We start from the raw sequence: 12,256 nt of genomic DNA, 5'->3' as shown, positions 1-12,256 counted from the left end.
CAAATGTACCCTGGCCATACTCATGGCGAATTCGTTTCAGTCGGGAGTACATATCCGTCTTTAATGTCCTATATGGAAGAAAAATGAAGTTTTTAAAAATCGACTTCTGAACCGAAGTCCGTCAATTCGTCGATACAAGTAAATGAAATGGTTGGTCCCACACCAAGTTCCTGAATTTCATCTAGATCCGACTTACGGTTTCGGAATCGCAGGGTGATATGCACCAAAATATGTAAATAATGTCCCTCACTTTTCTCGAAAATGAAAGGTCTTAAGATTCATGAATACTCTGATCAAGCTTCCAATTCCGGAGATACTGTGTGATTAGTGTAAAAATATCAATTTCAAGTGTATGTTTTCACGAATGAGGCGAATTTCTTCGGCTAATACGTTTCTCGCATCGATTGATAGTCGATGGGCAATTGAACTTATTTTAGTTATACCGGTACCCGGTTTTCGGTATCGGAAGTACCGGAAATAGTGATTACAAACTCTGGGGTGGAATCATGTAAGGTGATTATCACCAAGTGATTATCACTTTTGAAAATTTGGAATCATGTAAGGTGATAATCACCAAGTTCTGTCACCACTGCTGAAAGGCTAACATCACTATCAAACGTTGGCATTACGTAAGGTGATAGTCACCACGATTTAATCACCTTCATGTCAAAATGGAGGTGATAGCAATTTAGTTATCACTTTCAGTAGTGATTTGATTTCTTGAGAAGTGGCTTTATAAATTATTGTCCGTTTTTAAGCCACTGATACAAACATAATCTACCAATATTGGTCGGAGAGGATAATTTTTTTAAATAAAGATGGTACTGATATTGTGTCAAAATTAAATACCAAAATGAAAAGTAACTTAGTTTGTATTGTTTAAAGAATTCATAGAATGAACGGTAGTATTTATCAATTAAATCAATTCATTTATGTTGTAATTATCATTTGAAGAAATAGCATTGGGGTATTCGTAGAGTCAAAGATAAATTGCTTTCTGGAAAAGTGATAAGTTTATGAATGTAGACATCTCCTGTTGCACATAACGTAACAACATAAAAAATCTATGCTAACATTTTCAGTAGAATTAGATGGCCGAGACTTAGTGTGCGATAAATCAGGGGTGGAATCATGTAAGGTGATAAGTGACTATCACCTCCTGGTGATAAAGAGGTGATCACCAGATTGTTTGGAATCACCGAAGGTGTACACTTTTACTATCACCATCACCGGTGATTGAGCCAACTTCACTCCATTTATCACCTGTCAAGAAACGTCAATTTTTCAGGAGTTAAATATGAATGTGGCGTATACCGTTGATATTAGGAGGAGTAACATATGAAAGTGGCGTATACCCATATAATATTTTAAAATCTACATTTTTATTCCTATAGTTTTCAATCCCTTTCATTAGTTCGAGTCATGTTTATCAATGATGATTTGTATGGATCGAAGTTGCCTCGCGAGTATGGCAAACTGCGCACAAACAAATAAAAAATTCATTTGTTGGTTTAATTTAGTGTCGATTTTTATTTGTCAATGGAAATCAATGTCACAGTCAGTTCTTTGGGATAAATTTGCTAGCTTTGAAATGACATGAATTGTTGGATCTTCTTGATGTTTCACAACGGATGGCATTCCTCTCGAATGAGAAAGATCCGTTAAATAATTTTGTGTATAGTTTTCATTCACTTTACGATTATGGCATTTCACAGAGCTTTCGAATGCTAGTTCCATTTTGGAAACATTACCCACCGGTACTACGAATATCCACTATGATTAGCAAATAATTGTCCAAAAATATTGCCTTATTTAGTTCAACTCACAAGAAGAAAATTAAGAACGCAGTTTAATCTTTTTTACTCGTTCAATTGAACGAGACTGATATGTCGCTCACTAAGTCACGAACATCTAATTCTACTGAAAATGTTAGCATAGATTTTTCATGTTGTTACGTTATGTGCAACAAGGGAAGTCTACATTCATAAGCTTATCACTTTTCAGGAAAGTAACTTATCTTTGACTCTACGAATACCCCATCGATATTCATTCAAATAATAATTACAACATAAATGAATTGATTTAATTGATAAATATTATGAATTCTTCAAACAATACAAACTAAGTTACTTTTCATTTTAGTATTTAATTTTGACACAAAATCTACGAATTTTATTAAAAAATTATCCTCTCCGACCAATTTTGGTAGGTTATGTTATATCAGTGGCTTAAAATTCACCTAACGGACAATAATTTATAAAGCCACTTCTTAAAAAATCAAATCACTACTAAAAGTGATAACTAAATTGCTATCACCTCCATTTTGACATGAAGGTGATTAAATCGTGGTGACTGTCACCTTACGTAATGCCAACATTTGATAGTGATGTTAGCCTTTCAACAGTGGTGACAGAACTTGGTGATTATCACCTTACATGATTCCAAATTTTCAAAAGTGATAATCACTTGGTGATAATCACCTTACATGATTCCACCCCAGTCTCGTTCAGTTGAACGAGTAAAAAAATTAAGCTGCGTTCTTAATTTTCTTCTTGTGAGTTGAACTAAATAAAGCAATATTTTTGGACAATTAGTTGCTGCTAATCATAGTGGATATTCGTAGTACCGGTGGGTAAAATTTCATTCGAGAGGAATGCCATCCGTTGTGAAACATCGAGAAGATCTAACAATTCGTGTCATTTCAAAGCTAGCAAATTTATCCCAAAGAACTGACTGTGGCATTGATTTCCATTGAAAAATAAAAATCGGCACTAAATTAAACCAACAAGTGAGTTTTTTATTTGTTTGTGCGCAGTTTGCCATACTCGCGAGGTAATTTTTTTCAACGTTACTCTTCGATCCATACAAATCATCATTGATAAACATAACTCGAATTAATGAAAAGGATTGAAAACTGTAGGAATAAAAATTTAGATTTTTAAATATTATATGGGTATACGCCACTTTCATATGTTACTCCTCCTAATATCAACGGTATACGCCACATTCATATTTTACTCCTGAAAAATTGACGTTTCTTGACAGGTGATAAATGGAGTGAAGTTGGCTCAATCACCGGTGATGGTGATAGTAAAAGTGATCACCTTCGGTGATTCCAAACATTCTGGTGATCACCTCTTTATCACCAGGAGGTGATAGTCACTTATCACCTTACATGATTCCACCCCTGAATTGTAACGCACTTCGACTTCTCAAAGATGGCTACACCGAGTTTCGTAACCTTAGGATGATCAAGTGAAAGGTCCTGCAATCCCATAAATTGATGTTTAATCTTAACCGATTTCAATTACGTCGGATTACCGGAAATCGTGGTAAAAGCCTCCAAAATGGAGCTCACTGTATTCATAAACTCAAATTACAATCCCATACGAAATTGCTGAATTTCCGCCTTCCGGTTTTGAAATTACAGGGTTCCTAAATTTCAAACCGTTATAAAAAATGACCATAAAAAAACTAAGTTCGGTTCAAAACTGTTCCAATTTGTACATCATGCTAGTTGATGACCATATGAACCATTTTATGTTATGCTACCGTACCGGAAATACCGCAAATAATGATCAAAATCTTCTAAAAGCAACTCACTTTGACATCTTTAGAAATCTTAACCGATTTTCACACACTTCGATTCAAATGGATGGTTTTATGGTTTCATACAAAATTCTGGAATTTTTCATTTCGATCCTATTTCGGTTCCGGACTTGCAAGATAATGAAAAATTTAGTTCCGAACCTGAATTAAAAAGCTGAGTTCAGCTCCAGAACCTAAGAACCATATTAAATTTTAACTTGCAGGCTTTGAATTTTGAGTCTGAGTTTGTGAATTAAATTTCGGAACTGAATTCAGAAAGTAAATTCGTAAACTGAATACAGAAATTAAATTCTGGTTCAGATGTCAGTTCAAAAATTTTGGTTCGGAGTTCAGATTGAAAATTTTGTTCCAGAATCTAAAACTAGAATTCATAGTTAAAATTTTTTTCTTACGTTGAATTCCTGAATCAGAATTCTGGATACGAATTTCGAACTTGAATCAAGGCACTAAATTCAGCTCCAAATCTAGTCACGATACCAGTTCCAAAAATCTTATTCCAGAATCTAGAATTAGGACTCAGCTCAAGTATCTGAGATTTATGAACCTGTATTCGGACACTAGATTCCAAACCTTGAATTATGTTTAGAATTAAGGTGAACCAGAATCCAGGTTCTGAATTCAGTTCTAGAATCCATTCTAAATGAGGCTTCACACCACACAGATGGTATGTTTTTGATGCTGTTGCTGGAAGGTCACCACGACCTCCAGTTCCGTGTAAAGCACAAGAATTGAGAATCACAATTCCCGGGTAGATGTAAATAACAAACAAAGATCAAAATAATAACGAATTTTATCATCATAGCTTGACTTGATGTTTTTGTGCTGTCATAGCGATTTTTGACATTTCATCCAAAAAATCAAGGAATTGTATAAAATTTGCTCAGCACCAAAATCAGTTATTATATCTTATTTCGTTTTTTGATGAATTATTCCAATCTCATTAAGTTCAATTGTTCCAGAAGTGCTATCTTCAACTAAATTGAATATTGAATAAACTGTATCAGAATTATATAAGATAAATGCGTATGATATTATTCTATTCTGAATACTAGAATATTAACACATGGATCAATAAGTCCCGAGACTAACAATGGAAACAACATTTTTTTGCAATTTTTTTTTAATTCATCAACATAATCACCTTTTAGGGTGATAAAATGGTTCCAACGTTTTTTCCAATTTTTCAATACCATGTTTATAAAAAATTTAACTTTTGCTTCAAAATAAGCTTCAGTTTCAACGATGACCTCCTCATTTGAGCCAAATCTTTTTCCCTGGAGCATTTTTTTAAGATCAGCAAAGAGCCAGTAGTCACTGGGGGCTAAATCTGGCGAGTTCAATTTCGCCATTGTTTTCATCGACTTGTGGCAGGGTGCATTGTCTTGATGAAAAAGGATTTTTTTTTCTCTGCATGTGCGGTCGTTTTTTTTGCGATTTCCTCCTTCAAACGCACAAGTAAGTCAATATAATAATCACTGTTAATCGATTTACCTTTTTCGAGGTAGTCAATAAAAATCACGCCATGCGTATCCCAAAAAACTGACGCCATGACTTTGCCAGCTGACTGCTGCGTTTTCGGACGGCTTTCGCCAGCTGTACGCCACTCAGATGACTGCCGCTTCGACTCTGGAGTGTAGTGATGTATTCATGTTTCGTCCATGGTCACGTAACGACGCAAAAAATATTTTTTGTTGCGAGTAAATAGCGATAAACTGCTTTCTGAATCATCGACTCGTTGCTGTTTTTGTTCCATCGAAAGCAATCGCGGCACCCGCTTGGAAAAAACCTTTTCCATGCTCAATTGAAGGATAGTAAATACACTTCCATATGATATCTGTGTCATCTCAGCAATCTCACGGAGCTTCACTTTACGATCTTTCATTATAATTTTTCTCACTTCACTCACATTTTCCGGTGTAACGGCTTCCACAGGTCTACCCGAGCGTTCCGCGTCATTTGTGTCGGTACGACCACGTTTAAACTCGGCGAACCACCGACAAATCGTTGCTTTTGATGGACAAGAGTCCGGATAACATTTTTCAATCCATTGTTTCGCTTGCACGGTGTTTTTACCCATTAAAAAACAATGTTTTATCAAAACACGAAACTCGGTTTTTTTCATTTTTTAAACAAACTACAAAACGACTTCACTCCAACCTCGATAACTCAGCTGTTTCTGGTCGGATAGACTTAAAAATTTGACCCGTTTCAAGCAAAGGTTAGTACAGCTCTTCCCGAGACTTTTTCAGGTAGTTACGATTCTTGGGCCCTTGCTCGAAGCGTTGTGACGATTGAATCGGTCAAATGGGCAGTTGAGAGTTTTGCTCCGTACAAATCTCCTGGAAAGGATGGAGTTTTCCCAGTGTTACTGCAGAAAGGGTATGAACATTTCAAACATGTTTCGAAGAAAATACTTACTTTTAGTCTTGCGACAGGATATATTCCAAGAGCCTGGCAGGAAATAATTGTCAAATTTATTCCCAAAGGCGGTCGCGACACTTATGAGGAAGCGAAGAGTTTCAGGCCTATCAGTCTTAGCTCATTTCTTCTTAAAACAGTGGAACGCATAGTCGATCACTATATCAGGAATGTTAGTCTGGGCGTGCATACGCTACATGGAATGCAACATGCTTAACAGCGTGGAAAGCCCACTACAACCCTGTTACATGATGTTGTGTACAACATTGAAAAAGCTTTCTCACAAAAGCAATCTTGCTTGGGAGTTTTCCTAGATATTGAAGGTGCCTTTGATAACGTGTCTTTCAATTCAATTCTGGAAGCAGCCCGTGGTCATGGTATACCTTCAAGTATCACAAATTGGATACACGCAATGCTTAGCAATCGACTTCTTTGTTCATCGCTTCGGCAAGCAGAGATTAGAAAGCTGAGTGTCTGTGGGTGTCCTCAAGGTGGTGTACTATCCCCACTTTTATGGAACCTAGTCGCTGATGGTTTGTTAAGGAAACTTAATAACCTTGGATTTCCGACTTATGGTTTTGCCGACGATTATCATATATTGATGACCGGTATAAGCATTAACACTCTCTTTGATTTAATGCAGCAAGCCCTGCGATCTGTTGAACAATGGTGTTGTCAGGTTGGATTGTCTGTAAATCCGGGCAAAACATCAATGGTGCTTTTCACTCATCGTAGGATAATCACAGGAGCTCGTCCGTTACAGTTCTTCGGTTCAGAGGTCACTGTGGTCGATCAAGTTAAATACGTCGGGGTTATTCTTGACTCAAAACTGAATTGGTCTGCTCACATTGACTTCAGGATTAAGAGAGCTTGTATGGCTTTCGGCCAATGCAGACGAGCTTTTGGAAAATCATGGGGACTCAAACCCAGATATATTCATTGGATCTACACAACTATTGTTAGACCAATTTTAGCATATGGTTGTCTTGTATTGTGGCAGAAAGGAGAAGTCGCGACAGTTCAGTCAAAGCTAAATCATCTCCAAAGGATGGTCCTAATGGCGATGACAGGAGCATTCACGACAACTCCTACTGCTGCTCTAGAGGCGCTACTGTGCATTAAACCACTACATGTGTTCCTAAAACAAGAAGCATTATCTTGTGCATACCGTCTTAAGGTTACAGGGCTTTGGAACAGTAACCCATTAGATTATGCTACCAGCCACACTCGCTTGTGGTCTCAAATGGTTACATGGGATGAGTATTTACTCGCTCCTAGTGACCTAACTCTCACATGCAGTTTTCCTTTCAAAACATTCCATGTGAGCTCTCCTCTTCGTGAGGAATGGTTGTCTGGAAGGACAACTTGATGAACACATAGTTTGTTATACGGACGGTTCTCTGTTGCATGGTCGTGCTGGTGCTGGTGTCTACTGTCGTAAATGAGGCTGGAGCAGTCTCATTCACTTGGTAGATACTGTACTGTGTTCCAGGCAGAAATCTACGCGATTCTGTGTGGAGTACAATCGGCACTTCAGCAGAGGATCTGTGGTAAACGAATTTATTTTTGTTCCGACAGTCAGGCAGCCTTAAAAGCACTCAGTTCGAATGACTCACGGTCGAATCTAGTGATCGCATGTCGAACTCAAATTGAAGACCTCAGCATTTCAAATGCTGTTTACTTCTTATGGGTACCCGGCTGATGAGTTGGCTAGAGCTGGTGCAACGAATGATTTCGTTGGTCCTGAACCAGCTTTACCACTTTCAACTAGTTGGATAAAGCACAAGATTCGTTCTTGGGCTGCATCCAAACATGCCAGCTACTGGCGCAGCTTGCAAACTTGCGCGCAAACAAAAGCATTTCTACCAGATTTAAATCTGAAAATGTCAAAGTGTCTACTGCATTTCTCCAAGCAACATTGCAGTATTCTGGTCAGAGCTCTGACTGGACATTGCAAACTCAATTATCACATGGCTACTATTCAACGTGCTGAGTATTATTCGTGTGATTTGTGTGAATGCGATTATGGTACTTCATATCATCTGATATGTAACTGTCCCGCATTGAAGCAGCTACGTATCCGGGTTTTTGGTTCTCCATACATGGTTGAGTCTGTGTATGCGGAGCTAAAATTGAAGGATATTCTCTCGTTTCTCACCCAATGTGGTAAGGAGCTATAGTCAGAAGGGTTCATCTTTCTTCCTGGAGTGAATGAATTCCTTCTGTATTCACCTTAAATAGGGTTTAGCAGATTGTTTGGCATCCTTTAGGGGGTGCCGAATTTACTTCTGCTCGTACATACTGCGAATCGTTCTGCATTCTTCCGGGAGTGCAGAATGGTGTCGCTTTTGTAAGATCTCAAAATCCTCTCGGGGGTTGGAGGTTTTATTAACAGCAGACTGTTCGGGACCTCGTAGAGGTTCAGAATTTACTTCTGCTTCCACTAAATGTGATCCTCAGCAGATTGTTCGGCATCCCTTAGGGGTGCAGAATTTACTTCTGCTTTTATGTGTTTTTGTGTCGTCAATTTTTCCCATCCTCCTAGTCCAACCCTTACCATTTCCTTTCAATCCTTCCCTCTTATATATCGGGAAAATGATGCTAAAAACAAATTGATGGCAAGGCACAAATCTCCAAATATCAAGGGGAACGTGCCATTTGAGCCAATTTGTTCTGATTCCTGATTCCTGAAAGGTTAGTACTCTAGAAAGACGTGGTTACTGGTTTACTACGAGCGCCATCTCTGCTTCAGTCTCGGGATCAATTGATCCATGTGTTAAATAACCGAAAAATTCGTCTTATATAAATATTTTGTTCTTGTTTTGATATTTCAATGACTGATTTTTTATAAGTTTGTTGCTATTTTCTCATGCAGACTTTGTTATGATTTTTGATATTTTAACTCTTATTTTGAACTAAATAATGTTAATTTCTATCATTGAAATGTTTGGTTTTAATAATAAAATTTATTATTGGTTTGCAAATCTCTGCTACCCGGGAAATGATCGAGTTCCGATCATGGTTTACCTATTATACTCGTCACTGGTCACGTCAAAACATGTTCCCACGTGTTTTGTTAATGCTTACAAATAACTTTGATCCTGGACACAGGTAATTTATTTATTTATTTGATAATTTATTTATTTATTTGGGAGCAGGGAAAAGCCCGCTGGAGCTGAAATTTACAATCTCTCTCTCCAGCAGGCATAAAACCTCCTCATCTTTTTATATCAACAGATTACAAAGATCCAACAGATATACTGCTTAATACTAGGCGCTTAAAGTAAAATTACTCCCGGCGAGGGTCAAGAGTGACTGGACGGTGATGTTGAGGGCCTCATCCTGCTGCCCGTGAGGGTCCGCGGGAAAACCCCCAAGTCACAAACACTCGGCGGGTGTTCGGCATGCTGGACATCAAAGAGAGTGGCCCTCGGAGAGCGGCAATGCAGGAAAAAAGGAGAGAAAAAGAGAGAAGTGAATATTGTAATAAATGGAATTACGAAGGGGTTCGAAGGGGTGGAAGGGGGAGGGGGGGCGTTTCGAAAGAAGTAGAAAGCGGCAAAAGATCAAGTTAATTGTCTCAAAAGATGGTGAAAAGATGAAGAGGGGGGGATGCAAAAAGTATTAGTAACATCATAAAGATAGTTAGTTCCGAAGAAGATGGTGGACAGCCGGGGAATCGAGAGAGTCGAGCGGATGTTAGAAACAAACCTAATGGTGAATATTATTCTTGGTTGCATAATTGATAGAGAATGGAAGCAGACTTACTAAGGAAGCACTAAACTAAACTTGTGGATTAGATACTAAATCACCCTAAAGCTAAATCTAGAATTTAAGTATTGGAGTTGGAAGGAGATTGTGTTTAAAAAAAATTGTTTTATGGTATTGCATGACAGGGTAAAATCAAATACACGAGCACATCGATTGAATAGACGACACATACTGGAGAAAGGTTCATTATAGCCATAATTAGTGCGAGCGGTTTGAATTCTCAGGAATTGATGAGATAGAAGATTTCGAGAATGAATATTTAAATTTAGTTTGCCTAACAATTCGGGCAATCAATTTGAGATTGCAACAGATCTGACACGAATATTGCCCTGGAGAGATCTCGGCGAACAGATAACAGGTGTAGATCGATCAGTTTAAAGCGTTCCTGATAGCTTGGGAGGTTGTTGGGATCTCTCCAAGGAAGACTACGAAGAGCAAAGCGAAGAAATTTACGCTGAATAGCTTCGATGCGATTGATGTCCAGTTGATAATAGGGGGCCCAGACGACAGAAGCGTATTCTAGGATAGAACGAACCAGTGCGCAATATAGTGCTTTTAAGCAATATATGCTTTTAAAGTTCTTTGTGACTCGAAAAATAAAACCAAGTGTCTTGGAAGCCTTAGAGATAATATACTCGACGTGATGTTTGAAACTAAGTTTAGAGTCCAAAAGGACTTCCAGGTCCTTTACAGTCGATTCTCGCTTGAGGATAGTTCCGGAAATAGTATAGTTAAATACTACGGTTGTGCGTTTGCGAGTAAAAGAGATCACGGAACACTTAGATGGGTTTAATACCATTCTATTGAGGTCGCACCATTTGGAGAAAATATCCAACTGTTTTTGTAGGAATCTGGCATCTTCGTGATCTTTAATAAGATGGAACAATTTAAAATCGTCGGCGAAAGATAATTTCAAGCATTGCATCGAACGGTTCAAATCGTTAACCTAACCGAATTGCGATGACCCGTTTCGTATATAGTAGTTCGGTGGGCAGTAGTCAAAGCGCTGTGTTTGAGAATACCGCTGCGCAGTTAAGTTGTTCGGAATTTGATTCGGAATTCATTGTCAGTTTCAAATAAATTCCGAATCGAATACATCTGCCGATTCTGCCTGGAATCAATTTTGAGCCAAAATTTCGGATGATTTTACCGAGTGTACACTCCAAGAGCCATCTCAGTTATGCATAGAGATGTCCATCTCCTTTATGCGGCGAAAAGCAAGTCATCAATGAAAGCTCTTCTCTTTAACACATATACACCATCGTTATATAGAGTATGCACGCAGCATGAGAGCGCGTGTTTATTATCTTCTGTCTCTAGCACTGGATCCCACCAAAGTGCTAGTACAGTGCTCTCAAATTCTCTGAAGTGGACGCAGATATTTCCACCGAAGTGTACATGCCGGTGAGCATTCTGGTGTACGGTTCGCATAAGAGAAGCGCATGTTCAGTAATTTATCGTTAAAATAAAAAAAAAAATAAAACAAATCACAGAAGTGTTCTCTCACGAGAACGCACAAGTGATCACTTGGGTGTATTTAGGCTAGAGCGCATAAGAGCGATTAATGCGAAGAGAATTTGGTTCACTAGCAACAGCTTCTTTGAACACAATCACACACACTCTAAGTCTATCTATTCGACACTGAGGAGAAGTGTGCCTTTCTTTTTGTGTGCTGTTCGCTTGCTGCATCGCCGGTGTAGACATAAATCTTACACCAGCGTGTATCACTCTAGTGGAATGCCATCACTGGTTTTGCCTAAAGAAAGATACCATCGTCCAAGACACTTTTCAGCGCCACATATTTTTATAAAGATTTATTTGAAATGACTAGCTTCTGATAAAAAAACAATCGTAACTTTTTAGTGGTAGCTTATATTATGAATTTTAGTTTATAAGTTGCATAATAATTAGCTTGACAGCTCTTCCGAGGACAACTTTCTCGTAGAGCAGCTCACAAAAAAAGTTAAAACAAAAAAAGCGATTTTCAAATAGACAATCTATTTTTACTTCAAATAATTAATATAACTCGACCAACTGAAGAGCTGGGAAAGTGGCTTTTCAGCAAAGTTAATAAATTTTCCTACACCTTTGCAGTAAGCTGCAATAAATTTTAAGTTCGATTAAGAAAGTTGGTTCCCAGATTTCACTCGAATCATGGACTATTCTAATAACCTTTCACAACAAAAGAAACGTCATTTGATTACAAACAACTTCTGTGAGACACCAACCACCGAAAAATAATACTTAATAAAGAAAATAAATGTTTGTTTCGCTAATTTCCCGTTTTGGACTACAACATTGTTGGAATGGCTTTTTATGGATTTTGTGACATCATTAGCCATGAATATAACTTCCAGAGTTTCGTTCCAATAGATTTGAAAATTTCACAGTATATTCTTGAAATGTTTTACTATAAGGAAATATAAAGAAAATAATAAATGATTTTTAAAAAGTGTTA

The sequence above is a fragment of the Malaya genurostris genome, chromosome 2 (genome assembly GCF_030247185.1).
Source record: "Malaya genurostris strain Urasoe2022 chromosome 2, Malgen_1.1, whole genome shotgun sequence".
Lineage (NCBI taxonomy): Eukaryota > Metazoa > Arthropoda > Insecta > Diptera > Culicidae > Malaya > Malaya genurostris.
The sequence above is the reverse complement of the archived record's forward strand: the minus strand, read 5'-3'. Positions refer to the sequence as shown.